We start from the raw sequence: 18,474 nt of genomic DNA on the forward strand, positions 1-18,474 counted from the left end.
TATGGGAGACAGAAGCCGAGGATTCATGAACACCAGGCAAGCATTCCCTCACTGACTTCCACCTTCCCTCAATCTTTTTACTTCTGATTTTCAGACAGTTTCACCAAACTCCCCAGGCTGGCTTTGAACTTGCCATCCTTCTGTCTCAAAATCCACGGTAGTTGAGATTACAAGTTTGTGCCTCCAGGCCTGGCTTCAGCAATTTGCCTTTTGTTTTCAGAGTGGCAGTGGTGATTGAGCCCTCAGGAGAAAATTAATAGGACTCTATATCATTTCTCCTTCCTTCAGGGAGAAGAAGGAAACACCTGAGATTCAAGGCAAGGTCTAGGGTGTTAGTGGGGGGCAGCAAGGCAAGATTCTACAACTAAGCCAACCAGCGCTTGTCAAGCAGCCTTGCTGCGATGTCAGAGCCTGCAAAGGTCCAGATAAGAGACAGAGCCCAATGCTGCCACCGGCAGTAACCTGAGAAGTTCTCAAAGATCTGCATTCAGAAGGGCTTGGTTGCAGATGAAGCACTATGAAGTAGAATAGAGGTAATCAGGAAGAGGTGTGCATGTACGCAAGCATGTCTCTGTGTGTGTGTGTGCGTGCATGTCTGTGTATGTGTGTGCACGCATGCACATGCATAACACTTACCTTTAATCATCATTTTGACACAACCTAGGATCACCTAGAGAATTTCAGTGAAGAACTGTCCACATTGAATTGATACTGGGCATGTTTGTGGCAGTTGTTTTAATTGAGTTACTTGATCTGAGAAGCCCAAGTGGATTATGGGAGGCAGTGTTCTCTAGGCAGGTAATCCAGGCTGCAGACTACTTAGTAGTCAGCAACACTTGCTGCCTTTGCACAGGTCCCAGATTTCATTCCCAGCATCCACACAGTGACTAACAAATATCCTAAATTCCAGTTACAGGAGTTTTGGTGCCCTTTTCTGGCCTCAGAGGGTACCAGGCACTCACATGTAATCCTAAAGCTCATGTACATAAAATACAAAGCTTGTCTTTTTCCGATAATGCTTTTTGTTTGTTTGCTTTTTATTTACTTTTTACATATTCACTTTTATATCCTGCTTATTTCCCCCCTCTTGTTCACCCCTTTCCACAATCCTTCCCCAACCCCCCTCTTCTTCTCCTCAGAGCAGGTGGGAACCCCCTGGGTATCCCCTCACCCTGGCCTTTCAAGTGCCTAGGAAGCTAGGCCCATTTTCTTACACTGAGGCCAGACAAGGTGACTCAGCTTGATGGGGGAGCCTCCTCAGGCTCTATATCTCCAGTAGTGTGAGTCACAACAAAACCTCTAGCTGGGCATTTGAGAAAATTAACAAGATAGATAAACCAGTAGCCAAACTAACTAAAGGGCACAGATACAGTATCCAAATTAACAAAATCAGAAATGAGAAGGGAGATATAACAACAGAAACTGAGAAAATTCAAAAAATCATCAGATCCCACTACAAAAGTCTGTATTCAACAAAACTGGAAAATCTAGATGAAATGGATGATTTTCTAGACAGATACCACATACCAAAGTTAAATCAACTAACTTTCTCAACTAGGCAGGTAAACTATCTAAAAAGGTCCATATACCTCAAGGAAATAGAAGTAGTCATTAAAAACCTCCAACTGGGGAAAAAAAAAAGCACATGGCCAGATGACTTTAGTTCTGAATTCTACCAGACCTTCAAAGAAGAGCTAACACCAACAGTCCCCAAACTATTCCATAAAATAGAAACAGAAGGAGCACTACCTAAATCATTCTGTGAAGTCACAATTACTCTGAAACCTAAACCACACAAAGACCCAACAAAGAAAGAACTTCAGATGAATTTCGCTTATAAATATCGATACAAATATACTCAATAAAATTCTATCAGACCAAATCCAAGAATACATCAAAACCATCATTCACCACAATCAAGTAGACTTCATCTCAGGGATACAAGGTTGGTTCAATAAATGAAAATCCATTAACATAATCCACTATATAGACAAACGCAAAGAAAAAAATCACATGATCATCTCATTAGATGCTGAAAAGGCTTTTGACAAAATATAACACCCCTTCATGCTAAAAGTATTGGAGAGATCAGGAACTCAAGGCCCATATCTAACCTTAATAAAAGCAATATGCAGCAAATTAACAGCCAACATCAAATTAAATGAAGAGGTATTTGAAGTAACCCCACTAAAATCAGGGACAAGGCAAGGCTGCCCACCTTCTCCCAATCTATTCAATGTAGTACTCAAAGTTCTAGATAGAGCAATAGGACAACAGAAGAAGATCAAGGGGATACAAATTGGCAAAGAAAGTCAAGCTATCACTATTTGCAGATGATATGATAGTATACATAAGTGACTCCCAGTGACCCCCCAAAATTATACCAGAGAACTTCTACAGCTGATAAACAACTTCAGCAAAGTGACTGGATATAAAATTAACTGAAGCAAATCAGTAGCCTTCACTTCCTAGATAAAAGACACACAACTTTTATTATTTACAATAAGCCTTAAACAGCACAAGAGCTAGGCTGATATCTACCCTCTGTGCTATTAGAATCTATTTTCCTATTGACATCCCTGAGTTATTACTTACTATGTTTTATTTGGGCTGCATTTGGCCAACTTAACTCCAATTGGCCAATTCTCAGGGACACATTTTCTTGACTTCTAACATATGGCATCTTCTCTTCCTCTTCACTTTTTCCCCCTCATGATCTTCTCTGACCCTAAGCCTAGGAACTCTAAACTCTGCCTATATCACTTCTGTCTTGCTATTGGCTGTTGGTATCTTTACTTACCAATAATAAATAACTTTGGGACAAGGTCACATGGCATCACTTGGGTCTTCATTAGGACTCTCTTAACTCTGGAACAACCAGGTATTATGGGCCTGTACTTCACATCACGATACATAGGAACAGAGAAAATCTCAACAATGCTTTTCTTATGGTTTCTGGGAAGCCAAACTCAGGTCCTCATGATGTGAAGCACTTTACCAACCTAGCTCTCTCCCCAACTTGTCTCATTGCTGTGACACAATAGTCTGACAAAGGCAAATTACAGAAAGTCTTAACCATTTTCCTCTTTTATAGAACAAGGTTAGCAAGCCTTCTGGCTCTATGCTATCTGAGACCATCACAGGTAGATAGTCATATATAAACTGTCATATATAGACTTTCACATATAGATCCTTACATACTCTGATCTTGGAACTCACCAGCATCCACCACATATTTTGAGTTCTACAAGAAGAGAAGCTGATAAGGCATCATGGGACCAGTGTTATTTACTTTCCTTTTTCTGATATATTAGTAATAGTATGTCAATCATTCAAAGTGCTTTGCTTTCTTTTTTTTTTAAGTTTTATTTATTTTATATATGTGAGTACACTGTTGCAGTCTTCAGACGCACCAGAAGAGGGCATAAGATCCCATTACAGATGGTTGTGAGCCGCCATGTATAATTGAACTCAGGACTTCTGGAAGAGCAGTCAGTGTTCTTAACTGCTGAGCCATCTCTCCAGCCCAGTGCTTTGCTTTCAAAGTTGCAGTGGTGTCAAAATAAAGAAAAACTTTTCAAAGGAGAACTGTTATAGACTGGATGATTTGATGGTGATGGGAATGCCACACTATTATTGATTTTACAGTGAGATGGGCACAAATAGACACTCCTACTTCCAAATGTAGGTAGGTGGTTATGGAGCTGCTTCTGAGGTTAAGAGTACTTACTGCATGTACACGTAGAGGCTCACAAGTACCTGGAACTCCAACTTCAGGAGATTATATGCCCTTTTCAGACTTTACAGACACTATATTCATACACATGTGCACCCCTCATGACTTAAAAAAATAATAAATGTTAAACATATATTGCATACATGTTTGAAGGTTCCAAATAGTTTTTTTTTTCAAAATTTACAGTCTGAAAGAAAGTCCAAAATGCAACATGTCAGAGTTAACTCTACAGTCACATATCACTGTAACTAGCTATTTGACTCCTGGCCCTAAGTTCCTAGAATAATCTCTGAGACTCAAAATATATTTACAGATATCTAGGCCATAAGCTTTGGCTGGTTCCCTGACTAGATCATAACTAGTATTCCATTTATTCTAATCTAAGTTGTTTCATGTGACAGGTTGCCTCTGCTCAGGTTCCATATATGTCTTCCTTTCTGTTTCTTGGGGCCCAATTCTCTCCCACCTGGCTCTATCCCAGAATCTTTCCTTTTTTTAAAATTTTTTTCTTTTATTGGGCATTTTCTTTATTTACATTTCAAATGTTATCCCCTCTCCAGGTCTCCCCTCTGGAAAAGCCCTATCCCATGCCCCCTCCCCCTGCCTCTATGAGGGTGCTCCCCCACTCACCTACTCCTGCCTTCCTACCCTGGCATTACCCTACACTGAGGCATCAAACCCCCATAGTACCAAGGGCCACTCCTCCCACTGATGTCCAACAAGGCCAGCCTTTGCCAATATGAGGCTGGAGCCATAGGTCTCTCCATGTGTACTCTTTGGTTGGTGGTCCAGTCCCTAGAAGCTCTGGGGGAGGGGGTCTGGCTGGTCGACACTGTTGCTCCACCCACAGGGCTGCAAACACCTTCACTTCCTTCAGTCCCTTCTCCAACTCCTCCATTGGGGACCCCAAGCTCAGTCCAATGGTTGGCTGTGAGCATCTGCCTCTGTACTTGTCAGGCTCTGGCAGAGCCTTTCAGGAGACAGCTATATCAGACTCCTGTCAGCAAGCACTTCCTGGCATCCACAATATCATCCAGGTTTAATGACTATATATGGGGTGGATCCCCAGATGGGGCAGTCTCTGGATGGCCTTTCCTTTAGTCTCTGTTCCACACTTTGTCTCCATATTTCGTCCTGTGAACATTTTGTTCCCTCTTCTAAGAAAGACTGAAGCTTCTACATTGTGGTCTTCCTTCTTCTTGAGCTTCATATGGTCTGTGAATTGTATTTTGGGTATTCTGAGCTTTTGGGCTAATATCCACTTACCAGTGAGTGTGTACCATGTGTGTTCTTCTGTGACTCAGTTACCTCACTCAGGATGATATTTTCAAGTTCTATCCATTTGCCTGTGAATTTCATGAAGTCATTGTTTTTGATAGCTGAGTATATTCCATTGTGTCAGTGTACCACATTTTCTGTATCCATTCTTCTGTTGAGGGACGAATGAATTGTTTCCAGCTTCTGGCTATTATAAATATGGTTTCTGTGAACATAGTGGAGCATGTGTCCTTATTACATGTTGGATCATCTTCTGGGTATATGCATGGGAGTGGTATAGCTGGGTCTTCAGGTAGTACTATGTCCAATTTTCTGAAGAACTGCCAGACAGATTCCAGAGTGGTTGTACTAGCTTGCAATCCTATCAGCAATGGAGGAGTGTGCCTCTTTCTCCACATACTCATCAGCATCTGCTGTAACCTGAGTTTTTGAACTTAAGCATTCTGACTGGTGTGAGGTGGAATCTCAGGGTTTGATTTGCATATCCCTAACAACTAAAGATGTTGAACATTTCTTTAGGTGCTTCTTGGCTATTTGATATTCCTCAGTTGAGAATTCCCTGTTTAGCTCTGTTCCCCATTTCTTAATAGGGTTATTTGGTTGTCTGGAGTCTAATTTCTTGAGTTCTTTGTATATATTGGACATTAGCCCTCTATTGGATATAGGATTGGTAAAGATCTTTTCCCAATCTGTTGGTTGCCGTTTTGTCCTATTGACAGTGTCCTTTGCCTTACAGAGGCTTTGCAATTTTATGAGGTCCCATTTGTCAGTTCTTGATCTTAGAGCATAAGCCATTGGTGTTCTGTTCAGGAAAATTTTCCCTGTGCCTGTGTGTCTGAGGATCTTCCCTACTTCCTCTTCCATTAGTTTCAGTGTATCTGGTTTTATGTGTAGGTCTTTTATCCACTTGGACTTGAGCTTTGTACAAGGAGATAAGAATGGATCAATGTGCATTCTTCTACATGTTGGCCGCCAGCTAAACGAGCACCATTTGCTGAAAATGCTGTCTTTTTTTTTTTTTTAAACTGGATGGTTTTAGCTTCTTTGTCAAAGATCAAGTGACCATAAGTATGTGGGTTCATTTCTGAGTCTTCAATTCTATACCATTGAGGCAGGACTTTGTGTGATGGCAGGTGTAGGAATCTGAGAGCACTCATTTTTAATAGCAAACAGGAAGCAGAGAGCATTGGTCAACTGGGGACCAAGTGTTCAAATACCTGAGACTATGGGGAAAATTGATCATTCAAACCACTAAAAATGGGTTTTCCTTTAACTGAATCTATTAATTTTCTGGATTACAGTTCATTACTCTGGAGAAGTCTGTAACCATGACTTTCCACTCACGCTCAAGTTCCCTAAAATAACAACCTTGAGATTGGATTATTATCAATAAATGCCTTGGCCAAAAGGGAAGGCTTGTTCCCCAACTAGCTCATAACTCAATTATCTCATTTACTCTATTCTAAGTCCTGCCATGTGAGTATTACCTCTCCTCAGATTCATGCAACTGTTTCTATCATCATTCAGGGTGAGTATCTCCCCATGCCTGCCTCTCTACCAGAATTCTCCGTACTCTTTCTGATGTCTCACCTTTTAATCCCACCTAAGCTCATTGGCTATAGGTTTTTAAATTGACAGGTGAATGCTTCCACACATTGCATAAAAGATTCCCTTTAAATTTCCCCCTTTAATCCAATAAAAGGCTCTTTCTCTTATAATAATTAATTATATACAATAATAACAATTATAAAGATTTACACTGACAATGTCCAGTCCATATGTATCTGGTAACCTTGTAGAAAGCATTCTATTATATAACCTATCTTGGTGAGTTCAGAGTACTGTGCTTAATCTTTGTCATAACTTGTATTACCAATATAAAGCATCTTAGACTTAAGAACATTTTCTTAAATCTTAAACAGCCTAAGTTTAATTGTGAGACTAGCCCATGTAACAAGCAAGATTATGACCTTAAATCTGTCCTTATAAAGATTATAGAGGCCTTTAAAGAGGAAATAAATGCCTAAAGATATAATGGAAAATACAATCAAACAGGTAGAAGCCTTTAAAGAGTAAACAAATAATTCTCTTAAAGAAATACAGAAAAATACAATCAAACATGTGAAGGAAACAAATTAAATTGTTCAAGACCTGAAAATAGAAATAGAAGTAGTAATAATAAAAAAGAAAAACACCTACAAATGGAGGCAACCCTGGAGATGGAAAATGTAAGAAAGAGAACAGGAACTACAAATGAAAGGATCATCTACAGAAAACAAGAGACTGAAGAGAGAATCTCAGGGGTAGAATCAATTGATATATCTGTCAAGGAAAATGCCAAATGTAAAAAGTTTCTAACAGAAAACATCCAGGAAATTTAAGACACTATGAAATGATCAAACATAAAAGTAATATGAATAGAAGAGGAAAAACATTCCAAGTTCAAAGGTCCAGAAAGTATTTTTAACAAAATTATACAAGAAAACTTCCATAACCTCAAGAAAGTGATGGCCTTAAACATACAAGATGCTTACAAACCACCAAATAGATTTGACCAGAAAAGAAAATAGTCCTGCCACGTATTAATCAAAACACTAAATGTACAGAACAAAGAAAGAATTTTAAAAGCTGCAAGGGAAATAGGCCAAATAACATATAAAGGCAGACCTATTAGAATTACACCTGACTTCTCAACAGAGACTCTAAAAGCCAGAGGATCTAAGACAGATGTGCCCTTCCCAGCCTTGAGCAGGTCGAATAAACCTTGTTTACCACAGGACCTTAATGACACAGGTGGGGTCATCTGCCCTGGCTGCATGGACAACTTCCTACAGGAACTTAGAAGAATATACTGCCCGCTGAGCTTGCTTTGCAACATAATCTAGCTGAAACAAAGGATGGCTTCTGTGGGCTTCCTCTATATAAGTGCAGTGCTGAATATTGAACTTTGAGCCTTGATTAGAAATTTGTCTTGGCTTCATGCTCCTCTTGCTCCCCCTGTCCTTTACATTTCCAGCCTCTCTTTCAAGTGAACCCAGTTCATCCTGGATGGCTACTGGTGGTGCCCATATACTCCTGTATATGTGCCAGGGGGGCTTGGACCAGCCTGTGTATGCTGCCTGGTTGGTGGCTCAGTCTCTGGGAGCTCCCAGTGGTTCAGGTTAGTTGAGATTGCTGGTCTTCCTATGGGGTCACTCTCCCCTTCAGCATTCCCCCAATTCAACAATAGGGGTCGCCAACTTCAGTACAATGGTTGGGTGTAAGTATCTGTGTCTGTATCAGTCAAATGCTGGTAGGACCTCTCAGAGGACACCATGCTAGGCTCCTGTCTGTAAGAGCATAATAGCAACAGTAATAGTGTCAGGCCTTGGTGCCCTCCTCCCCCAATAAGATGGATCCCAAGTTGGGCCAGTCACTAGACCATATTTTCATCAGTCTCTTCTCCATTTTTGCCCTACAATTATTTTAGACAGGAACAATTCTGAGTCAGAGTTTTTGACTGTGGGGTGGCAACCCCATTCCCTTCACTTGATGCCCTGTCTTTCTACTGGAGGTGGACTCTTTGAGTTTCTTCTTCCCAATGGTGGGCATTTTGGCTAAGGTTACCCTCATTGAGTCCTGAGAATCTCTCATATCCCAGGTCTCTGGTGTTGGCCAGCATCTGCCCTGCTGCAGGGCAAGGCTGCTTAGGATGGCAGAATGCAAGGAGTTTGATTGTGCTTGTTAGTATTCTGTCTAAACTCCACCTCCACAGTTATCTGGCAACAGCCAGGTATGCTCCTCCCCACAGTTACCTGGTAACAGCCATGTAGGCCTGCCCACTATAAAAGGGGCTGCTTGCCTCCTCCTCTCTCTCTTGCTCTCTTGCCTCTAGCTTCTCTCTGCCCCCTTGCCCCTCTCCCCATCCCTTCCTCCTCTCTCCACATGGTCATGGCTGGCCTCTACTTTTCCTCTTTCTCCGCCATCTTCTCCCATTTCTCTCCCCACCTTTGCCCTCTGTCCTGAATAAACCCCCTCCCTCATGGAAACTTTTGGTCTGTTCTAAGCTGCACTCCGAAGTCTAACACTGGTGCATTGGGCCAAGACCGAATACTTTGGGTACTGAGACAGCTCCTGCCAGCCGCTGGCTGCCGTGAACCTGTGCGGGACCAAAGCCACGTGGTTTGCCGCAGCTTCCTCCAACCTCCGCTGCTGCCATCTGCTACTACCTGCCATCACCAACCACGTGAATTTCCACTGCTGCTGCAGATCGACTACATCCTCTGCTGCGAGGCTCATAAAACTTCCACCATGTGAGCTGTGCTGCTGAAATCCCCAGGCCTACACAGACCTCACAGTTCCACCTTTCCTGATACCAGACTGCACAAGCCCACAAACACATACCAGTGCATTAATTGGTAAAGAGCTTCCAATTGGTGGGAAGGACCCTGGATGCCCAGTTAGGGCCTGGCTAGCCTTCCCTGGACTAAGGGGTTGGCTTTTCATTGTCCCAGTCCATATGACTGGCCTCTAGCTGACCTATGACTTAGGACATTGGCCATTTGGGTAACTCCCCTCTCCAAAAGTAGTTCACAGCCCCCAAAAGGTCTTACAGCAGCTGGAAATCCTGGTATCAGATTGGATACTTCCTGGCGAGCTCCAGGAGTTTGCCACAGCCGAGGCCCCTAGATATTCTCGTGACAACCTGATATCTAGGCTGTTTACCCAATTTCATTGCCCACTTTTCTTTTGGGACATCAAAACAAATAGCTCGGTAACAGCCCCCGTCACCCAATGGGTACCACATTGTCTTCAACTGCACCCACAGACACCCTACTGGGTTGTCTCCTCAAAAACCTCAAATCTCTAAAATTAATGCCTGATTTGAGGCCTTCCAAATTGATACATGTCTGCAATAAGGTCTGGATTCAGTACCCTCTAGATAATGGACTAAAGTTGCCACCTAATGACATGCTAGACCCAATCATTCTAAAGGGTCTTAACACATACTGCCAGCAGTCTGGTAAATGGAAAGAGGTTCCCTATGTCCAACCATTCATATACCTTTGCTTTAATACTCTATGTGTTTTGCCTGTCCCCCCACTCCCCACTGGTCAGAGTAACTGTCCACATGGTCCCAAGAAAGATTTCTTGAGCTTGGAGTTAACCCCGTGCTTCCCTGACCCTCATTCTATGACTCCCCCTCCTCTTCCATCATTTGTGGCCGGCTACACCCACTAGTTTAGCTTGTTTGCCTGAAAAGCAGGGGGTCCAGGACCCTGCTTGCTCCCCTCCCCCCTTTGCCTCCTCTGTCATTTGCGGCTGATTGGACCCACATAGTTCAGTCAGTTCACCTGAAGCAGCAGAGGCCGGCACCTTGCTTGCTCCCTTCCCCTCTTTGTTTCTTAGCTCTTCTCTGGGTCTACTCCTTACATTCTGCCAGGGACCCTCTCTGAGACTTGCTGCCCCACATGTGCAACCACCAGCACAAAGGGCTTGGCTGCCCATGCATGCAAGGGAGGCTTCCTTTCCGCCTGGGACCTATAAAATTCTAGCCGCCAGAGACACTGGGCAGTGACTTTCAGCCGCTAGTAGGAACTCCCGCCCTGTCACTGCCACAGCAGACCTGACCCGCAGCACCTGTGGCTCACAGCCCCAACCCGCCAGCCGTATGATCCAGCTTTCTTATTCTGGTCCTAGCCAAATGTTTCTTTGCTAATACAAAAATGTGCTTTTCTCTGCCTATACAATGCACCAAAGTTACTTAAGACTCTTTCCTATCCTGTCTTGATAGATTTTTACTACTGCTATTGAATTCTATTCAGTTACAACCAATTCTTATGGCTCTCAATCTTGCCAGAAGTCTAATTGTACGTTTAAGTTTATGCTGACAGAATTCCCAAAGCCTCTAACAGTTGACCCAAGATGGTTTCAAAAGACTTGGACACCAGACACCTAGAAGGTACAGCCTGGATTGTATGTGATGATATAGCCGCTAACAAACACAGTGGGCTAAACTGGATGCTCTGAGCCAAATGACTTAGCTAAGTCAAACCAAGGTAAGTCATTTCTCATGTCATGTGTATCCATTCCACAGAAAAAAGCCCTGCATCTTCTGTGCTTGGAAGCCAAACTGACTTCACCCAAGAGACTATGGAGACCATGGGAACTGTTGGCTAGTGGACTCTGTCATTTTTAAAAATAATATATAACTGGTAGATCATTGTTTACTCTTTTTGACTTCTGACTACATTGACAGCTAAGCTTTCACAGATTATATGTTACCTCATTACTTAAACTCAGTTGCCATCAATTAAATGCTTCATATTCCCTCTTCTTTCTATGCCACTGTCCTAATATTATCTGAGTTCCTATAAACTTGCCTAACTCTAATAAAACATTCCACTATACGATCCAGTAAAAGGTTCATCTTAAAGACTGCTTGTGTTGTTAACTCATGCTGTTATCACTTTTGTAAACTTATAAACTACAGGAAACCCACTCAGATCTACCTTTCATGGACTAAATAGATGCCATCCAGATCTTGTCACATCCAGGCATGTCCAAAACAGCTCCAGAGAAGCAACCTCCAGATGCTCCATCTCCCGTCACACACACAGCTGCTTCGACTGGACCTGTTCCTTCTGACCTATCTGCAGATGGCTCACTCCATAGACCCTGGAGAGCAGGAAACAGACAACTCCCCTAAGACCAGACAAACATCCCCCATACCCATTCCTCTAGGTTCCCCCTAAAGACACGTTGCCCCCAACGCCAGCAGGAAGTAGCCAGATATCATGACGACCCTATTCCTGCTTTGCTGTCAACTCTTTCTAATTTTTCTTTTTTAATTAAACCAAAACAGGGGAAAGTTAGTATTATTTCTAAACTCTACCTCCACAGTTACCTGGCAACAGCCAGGTAGGCCTGCCCACCATAAAAGGGGCTGCTTGCCTCCTCCTCTCTCTCTTGCTCTCTTGCCTCTAGCTTCTCTCTGCCTCCTTGCCCCTCTCCTCCCCTTCCCCCTCTCCCCATGTGGTCATTGTAGGACCCTGAAGGGTTGCTGTGCCCTGGCTGAGACTTTCTGTGTGCTGCTGTCTACTATGTAACATTCTGTGGTTCCTCTAAGATCAAAAACATCCTGACTAAGGCATGGTACCCCAGGAAGAGAATTTACACTTGACATCCAACAAAACATCCTGTTGAAGGATGATGCCCCAGGAAGGGAATTTATACTTCACATCTCATTGCCCCCCAGTTGAGTTCCTGTTTTTCCTGAGTTTGTGTTTTTCCTTCCCTGGCTTGGTGTATATATTGAACCTGCCCAATAAAGGCATTGGCATTCTCTCACAATGGATGACCTGAGTCTGAGTCTTTCTTTAATCCTCCAGGCCTATGCCTGAGCTTGGTACCAGAGACAGCACTGGAGCTGTCAAATGGAGGTTCCATCAAGATCAGGAAAGGGAGGAGAACCTGAAGGGATTGTTCCTGGAAGAGGCTGGCTGGCCGACTCAGTGAGTGAAATGTGTTGGAGAAGTGGCGTGGGATCAAACTGAAAGCAGTAAGTAGCACTAAGAGAGTTTGATCATTTTCATTGTGCCATGGGAACTAGAAGTTCCTCCCTACAAGTAGTGGCACAGGGTGATGCAGCTAAGAAATCCTTGCATGAGATGGAGAATAGCTCCAGTTCTGAGGATGAGGGAGAAATTTTAGAAAAGGAAAAATTGAAGAAACATAAGGTCAAAAAATTGGAAGGGGAGCCTGGAAAAGGGGAAACGAGAGCAGACGAGCTACTCAGTACCCTGGTGGTAGCAGTGCCAGCTGGGATGGCATGATGGCCAGGTGGGGGGCATTTCTGCTGCTGCAGCAGCAGTGGTGGTGGGTGGTTGCAGGAGCTGCGGTGGTGGTCATGGTCTGTCCCAGCCATGCCAAATAAAGACAAGGAAGAGAAAGAACCACCAAAACTAGTGAAAAGTGGAAAAGATTCAAAAGAAGGACAGATACAGCAGAAGTAGAGATAACCAGCAGGAAAAACAGCCTCAGAGCTATCCAGTCTTTGACACCTACGAAAATAAAAGTACCAGTCCCTCAGCCAATCGTAGTTCCTGTGAAGAAAGACAAATGGCAGAACTCTTCACGGTTTAATGCTAGCAATAATAGAGAACTGCAAAAATTCCCATCTTTACAAGATGTTCCTCCTGCGGGTCAAGAGAAGCTTTTCATCCAGAAGCTATGTCAGTGCTGTGTCCTCTTTGACTTTGCTTCTGACCCACTGAGTGACCTGAAGTGGAAAGAAGTAAAGCAAGCTTTGCTAAGAGAGATGATGGAGTATATCACCCACAATCAGAACGTGACCACAGAGCCCATAGAGTATGTGTTTAAAATAAAAATGCTGTTTTCCTTGCTGAGATTAGAGGGCCTACATTGCCATACTTTGCTCTATAGTATCAGAATCTCTAAACTATCCCATACCTGCACCTCTTCCTTTCATCCCTTCATCTTCCATCCATCTTCCCCTGTTAAAAATTTCTAATGATTTTTCCCAATTATTTCAGTTTTGTCTGCAGCCTGAGAACATCATGGAATTAATCCACCAATCAACTGATGGTTTTGGGTATAGATTCTCTCTTCCATCGATGGTGGTGTGGCAGATGGGTCTCCACATCTCTCTTTAAGGAAAGACATGTTGCTATCATGGAACTACTTAAATGAGTTTATTGCCCCACTATTCATAATAGTTAAGTTAGGGGACCCACCTTGGTAGCCAACAATGGAAGAATAAAGAAAAGTTTCTATTGCTGTGATAAACACCATGAGCAAAGGCAACTTGGGGGGGGGAGGGTCGGGGTTTATTTCATATTAAACCTCATATTATACCATCAAAGAAAGTCAGAGCAAGAACTCAGTGCACAAACTGATACAAAGGTTATGGAGGGATTCTCTTAACTAGCTTGCTCTCCATGGCTTGCTCAGCTTGCTTTCTCATACATCCCAAGATTGCCAGCCCAGATTTGGCATCACTCATAGTGATATTGAACTTCCTCCGTCAACCACCAATAAAGAAAATGCTCTACAGACTTGCCTACAGGCCAATCCTATGAAAAAAATTTTCAATTAAGATTCTTTTTTCTAAATCACCCAGCTTGTGTCAAGTTGACATAAACTGGCCAGCACAACAGAATAGATTTTTTTCTCAGTCATAAAGAAGTATAAAGTCAATATCATCTGCAGGATAATCGATGTAACTAGAGATAATCACATTGGGTGAATCTAGGCAGTTTCAGCAAGATAAATACCTTGTATGTTATCCCACTTGTGGTTCCTACATAGTCACATAAAATCATACATGCATATGTTAGATGAAAGTAGAAATCAAGTTGCCTAGGAGAGCAAAGGGAGAAAGATGGGAGGGAGGGAAGGATGAAACAGGATAGGTGGGATACACTCAACAAGGGATATATACCTATAAAAAATTTGAAACTTTTATTAAATTTATTTGTGTGTGCACAAGTGTGTAGGTATGTGCATCATAACACTTGTATGGAAGTCAGAGAACAGCTTACTGGAGTTGGTCCCTCCTTCTATCATATGAGTTCTAGTGATTAAACTCAAGACATCAGACTTAGCAGTGAGTATCTTTATCCACTAAAACACCTTTTTTTTTTTTAATAAGTCTATGTTTTGAACCTTGCCACCCTCCTCTAATCCTAAGGGAACAGAATTCGACCCAGGAGGAGATAAACAGTTAGAAGCAGCCTGGCCTCATCCATAGCTTGTTCATGAATTTTTCTTAAGATTTTTAGAGCATCTAGATTTCCAGTCCAATATAGCAAAGAAATATATTGATCAGAAGTTTCTATTGCAGCTTCTAGAAGTCTGTTACAGTGAGGATCCTTGGAAAAGAGATTTTCTAAAAATGACCCAGCACAGAATCTATGTGACGTTCTTAGGCTTGTGCACTTATATCAGGAAACAGATAAATATTATATTTTATAGGTTTATCTAGGAGACAGAGCATCACAATGGCATAGCAGAATTACTGGAGATCCTGGGAAGTATAATTGATAAATTTGCCTTACCACTAAAGGAAGAGCATAAGGTTTTCCTGTTGAAGGTGTTGCTGCCCTTATACTAAGTGAGGTCCTTGAGTGTCTACCATTCCAAGCTGGCATACTGTGTCATGCAGTTTTTAGAGAAGAACAGCACCCACACAGAACCAGTGGTAATGGCACTTCTCAAATACTGGCCAAAGACTCACAGTCCAAAAGAAGTAATGTTCTTAAATGAATTAGAAGAAATTTTAGATGTAATTGAACCATCAGAATTTGTGAAGATTATGGAGCCTCTTTTACGACAGTTAGCCAAATGTGTTTCCAGCCCTCACTTCCAGGTGGCAGAACAGACACTATATTACTGGAATAATGAGTACACCATGAGTTTAATCAGTGACAATGCAGTGAAAATTCTGCCCATCATGTTTCCATCCTTATACCACAACTCAGAGACCCACTGGAACAAGACAATACACAACTTGATATACAATGCTCTGAAACTCTTCATGGAGAGAACCAGAAACTCTTTGATGACTACACCCAGCAGTTCAAAGCAGAGAAACTCAAAGAGATGCTAAAAATGAAAGAGTGAGAAGAAGCATGGGCTAAAATAGAAACTCTAGCCAAAGCGAATTCCCAGGTACTAAAAGAGAGTAACTCAGGAGTTTTGAGGCTTTGTGTGACACATCCTAGGAAGGAGATGAAGATGAGACCTTGAAAATGAGAGGGGGTGTTAGAAAAGCAGTTGTCCTCTCAGGCTGTGTTAGCAACAGAGAAAGAAAAGACTGTTTCAGAGCCCTCCTGGGATACGTCCTGCTTTCTCTCTGGCTCCTACTGGAGAAATTCTTAGTTCTGCCTTTCCTGTCTATTGTCTGTCCTTGGCGTGCCAATCTATTAATTGTCTGTTTTGTTTCATTGTTTTATGTTAAAAAAGTGTTTATTGGGAATGATTAAAAATTTACAACTTTGATAATAGAAAGTTGGTTTAACTAGTAACTCAGGGCTGGAGAGATGGCTCAGCTGTTAAAGGCCAGGCTATAGTAGAAAGAAGACATTTAACTTTGAAAAATTATCTTGAAAAAACAAAAAGGGAGGAGTTTACTTCACCTCATGCAAGATTATCCTTTATTTTATATATTTTAAATTTTTTATTAGTGGATAAGGATGCATTGTCTGCAGCAGACAGACATTGGAAATGAGCGCAGAAGGCACTGGGCTTAGTGAAGTGGAAAGAATTGTCATCAGGTGTATGGAAAGGCCCTGACTCTGTGTTAGTCAGGGTGAGAGGTTCTGTTTGTGTTTTTCCTAAAGATGCTGAAAGTCCTGTTTGGATTCCTGAGGCTTGTGTGCACCCTGTCACTATGCAGCCTCACCCAAGTGGAGATCTACTGGAGCCTTGTGAAGAACCCCCCGGTTCGGATGTCAATGGGGATAAGCAGCTCGACTTGGCCTGTCATAGTTCCCACCAACAAGACTACTGGAAAAGCTGCTGGTAATTCTGAGAAACCAACAATTTCTTTATGTTAATATTAATGTTGCTTGTGTGCAGCCTGTCTATGGAGAGAAGTTTCTAACAGGACTCAAACTGGCCAGAAGGCTCCTTAAATGATGGGTTAGAGGTCCTTGTGTTTGGGAGTCCTAGCCTTTAGGGCAGCCACAGCAGGATTGATATTTCTTTGCTGCTTTCACAGACAGCAGATCCAGTCCCAGGCAGTTACTAAGCAGGTGCTCGTGTTGCTGGCATGAGAGAACCCTTCTGCCCAGGTTTGGATCAGCCTTTACCGAGAATAGTTAGTCAATGACGGGAAACTCCTTTGCAGTCCTTACCTACCTAAGACAGGGGCCCTGAGGCTTGCAGGGGTTCCCAATGACGGGTAATTGGTATTGATGGAAGGTGACCTAAGACAGATGCCATTCGCCTATGAAACAAAAATGGGGGACCTGTAGGACCTCGAAGGACTGCTATGCCCTGGCTGAGACTTTCTGTGTGTTGTTGTCTACTATGTAACATTCTGTGGTTCCTCTAAGATCAAAAACATCCTGACTAAGGCATGGTACCCCAGGAAGAGAATTTACACTTGGCATCCAACAAAATATCCTGTTGAAGGATGATGCCCCAGGAAGGGAATTTACACTTGACATCCCATTGCCCCCCAGTTGAGTTCCTGTTTTTTTCCTGAGTTTGTGTTTTTCCTTCCCTGGCTTGGTGTATATATTGAACCTGCCCAATAAAGGCATTGAAATTCTCTCACAATGGATGACCTGAGTCTGAGTCTTTCTTTAATCCTCCAGGCCTATGCCTGAGCTCGGTACCACGGGCAGTGCCGGAGCTGTCAGTCATGTCCGGCCTCTACTTCTCCTCTTTCTCTGCCATCTTCTCCTGTTTCTTTCCCCCTCTGCCCTGAATAAACCCCCTCCCCCATGGGACTGTTTGGTCTGGTATTGTCTGTTCTAAGCTGCACTCTGAAGGCTAACAGTGCTTATCTCATGCAGCTACCTGGGCAGGTGCTGGGCTGTTGGGAGCCCTGAGAAACTTCTCTGGGAGTGGAAAGGCTGGAGATGGTTTCAGGGGTCCCTAGACCTGTGACAAGGCTGGATCCATAGGGTTCTCAGACTCTTGGACATCTAGGCACAGCTGAGAGTTGTGGAAGAGCAGAGAATGGAATCTGGGGCTTGTGGGATGGGGATAACATCTAGCCTGGGGCCCAGGGTAAGCTCTCTGGCTTGTCTCAGCAGGGTGGTTGTCCTTAGCTTGGCAGTGGCAGGCTTGGTGGTAGTTGTGGCTGGATGTTCAGAGGGGACTTCTACAGGAGATTAGGTAGTGGCTCTGTAGACAAAGGCCTTCTTCACGCTCCCCACTGTGAATCTTGGTCCTTCTTGCTTGTTAAACTTCTTACAGTATATGGGTTTTATCCTAAGGTATTCTGTACTTTTTGGTTAATATCCACTTATAAGTGAGTACATACCATGCATGTTTGTTTGGGTCTGGGTTACCTCACTCAGGATGATATTTTCTAGTTCCATCTATTTGCCTGAAAAATTCATGATGCCCTCATTTTTAATAGCTGAATAGTATTCCATTGTGTAAATGAACCACATTTTCTGTATCCATTCTTAGGTTGAGGACATCTGGGTTGAGGACAGCTACTATTACAAACAAGGCTGCTATGGGAAATAGCCTTGAACTCATTGGTACAGGAGACAATTTCCTGAGCACAACACCAATGTCTCAGGCTCTAAGATCAACAATTGATAAATGGGACCTTATGAAACTGCAAAATCTCTGTAATGCAAAGGACATTGTCAATAGCACAAAAGGGCATCCTATGATTAGGAAAAGATCTTACTAACCTACATCTGACAGAGGGATAACATCCAAAATACATGAAAACTCCTACAAATCACATAACCCATTTAAAAAATGGAGTA

The 18,474-nt window shown here is 42.7% G+C and overlaps 1 pseudogene; it reads left to right on the forward strand.

Annotated features, from left to right (window-relative positions):
- Positions 1 to 12,594: 12,594 nt before the first annotated feature.
- LOC114631427 lies at positions 12,595 to 15,763 on the forward strand (annotated as a pseudogene).
- The last annotated feature ends 2,711 nt before the right edge of the window (positions 15,764 to 18,474 follow it).

Source organism: Grammomys surdaster, unplaced genomic scaffold, assembly GCF_004785775.1.
Source record: "Grammomys surdaster isolate TR1022 unplaced genomic scaffold, NIH_TR_1.0 362, whole genome shotgun sequence".
In the NCBI taxonomy this organism is placed as follows: domain Eukaryota; kingdom Metazoa; phylum Chordata; class Mammalia; order Rodentia; family Muridae; genus Grammomys; species Grammomys surdaster.